Below are 2468 nucleotides of genomic sequence, written 5' to 3'. Positions count from 1 at the left end.
TTAGCAAATTACATAAGGCTCTTTGGCGCCATACAGAGGCCAGTGACAAATGCTGTAATCCAGACTGGAATGTCTTGATGCATCCTCCATCATCCTGGCAAGGAAATCCCTCCCTGCATTTCACTTACCTCGACACAGGGAAACTAATCTTTGCATAACAGAATTTGAGTCTTCCTGTTCTCAGCTTTGGCCCCTTAGACATCCAGGCAGCAGGACAGTGTGCTCTCCACTGAGGAGCAGTAGAAGGCCAGCAGCAGCTTCTGGTCAAGGTCATTCTTCCCGAGGACATGAAGGAAGTGCAGCTGCTGATGGACTCAGGGTGAGTGTAGTGCATCCAGGTGAGAGCAGCTGATATATGGGTACCCAGAAACCTGAAAGTTGAGACAGATTCCACCTGTTCTCCAGTCATAATGAGACAGGATGGACCTGTCTGTGCCTTCTGAAGTCTATAAGAAGTTCTTGAGAATATCACATAACCAAAGATAAAGAAGACCCTGTTTCTGTGAAAGCTGTCTACAAGACACAGGAATTTTCTTTTTATGTGAACTGGATCTGAGGTAATTCTGAGGATCATCACGAGCTTGCAAGGAGACTGTAAGCACATTACGGAGCCACCGAAAAGGTGAAAAATACCAGCAGTTAGGGAGCGTTTAACATGTCATTTAATAATAACATACGTCTTCTGAAATCTCAGAGGATGGTTAGTTAGAGAGGTGTGTTTGTTAGTAATTGATCGGAATTAATACTACTGCTACTGCTACTACTAATAATAATAATGCAATTTCTCAAATGGAAACCAATGTTTAATAGTTCAACTGCATACAACAACTAAAAACTAACCCTTTCAGTGTATTTACATGGCATATCAAATGTGCAGTAAAGTCAAATAAAATAAGGTATACTTGTGTCTCCTGTGTGTGTCCATGTGTGTATTTTTGTGCATGTGTTTCTGCCTGTGTAAGTGTTAGTGAATGAGTGAGTCTGTGTCTGTATTGCTTGTATGTGGTTGCTGCAGTAAAGAAAAGTTTGCCCTGTGCTCTGATGCAACATGTTATACTGCTGAAAATGACTCATTGTGATGGTGTAGATGTTAATAATTAATGTTAATATTAATTCGCTGTCCAACCCAACAGCCCCTCAGCTCAGAGTTTTATTGGCCCATGTACATTTTTATTGATCTGTGAAAAAATCTTTCATTTGTACATTTTTACTAATACTATTACAGTTGGATGCTGGTCTGCTGCTGTTGTTTGAATCTCCCTGCCTGCACGTCTCAAGCTGTGCTGGGATTCTCCTTCCCTTCATGGTGGAGCTTCCTGGTTTCTGGCACTTCAGCTGCGACACATGTTGTCCATCTGGCTGATCTTCTCCAGTCTCCATCAGATCATTTTCCTCCTTCATGTGTTTCTCTATTGGCTGAAGTCTTGAAGTCTTTATACATTTTGTCGTCAACAAAATGTCATTTTGGTCAACTTTTGGATAACAGCTTCTCACCCTTGAAAAATGCAGTTTTGTTGCTATAATACTTTTTATTTTATTTTATTTCACTTTAAATCACGTCACTCACTGCTCTGGTTCTTGTATAACATTTTTCTGCTCTTTGTGAACACTCCAAGTTTTGACTCCAGCTCACAGATAAAAAGTAAGAAAAAACAAGTTGCAGAAAGTCTTAAGATACTATACAAACAAGTTTGTATAGCTTGTAAATGAAAAACTGTGTAGTTCATTGTGCATATGGGTATACAACCTGAATGATATAGCAGTGCGTTATTTCACGGTGTCCTTCCGAGTGACAGCCTGAGGGAAGAAACTGTCTCTGTGGTTTTTGTAAACAACACCTGCCTGAAAGCAGCAGTTGGAATAGTTTTTCAGGGATGTGAGGGGTCTGCAGAGATGTTTTCTGCCTGTTTCCAAACACTGGACCTGTACAGGTCTTGGATGGAGGGAAGATCAGTACCGATAATCCTCTCTGCAGACCTGATTCTCCAATGCAGTCTGGTCCTGTCCTGCTTCGTAGCTGAGCCCAATTAGACAGTGATTAGTGGGCACAGGATAGACTGGATGATGGCAGCGTAGAAGATCACTAGCAGCTCCTGTTGTAGGTTGAACTTGAAGTCCGATAACACACACCAATGAGTCAAACTGCAGGAATGTCTTAAAGACTCAAAGACCTGGATTACCTCTAATTTTCTGCTTCTAAATTTAGTTAAAACTGTGGTTATTGTGCTCGGCCATAAAAACCTTAGAAATATGGTATCTAACCAGATTCTTACTCTGGATGGCATTACCTTGGCCTCCAGTAACGCTGTGAGGAACCTTGGAGTCATTTTTGACCAGGACATGTCCTTCAACGCACATATTAAGCCTTCAGTTTTCAGGCATCTCTTCTTCTGGAACCAGCTTATAGTTTGGAATCGGGAGACAGACGCTCTTTGTAAGATTAGACTTAAAGCTTTCCTTTTTGATAA

Source organism: Haplochromis burtoni, unplaced genomic scaffold (assembly GCF_018398535.1).
Source record: "Haplochromis burtoni strain Fernald_Lab_line unplaced genomic scaffold, NCSU_Asbu1 Contig_450, whole genome shotgun sequence".
NCBI lineage: Eukaryota > Metazoa > Chordata > Actinopteri > Cichliformes > Cichlidae > Haplochromis > Haplochromis burtoni.
Note: the sequence above shows the minus strand (reverse complement) of the source record.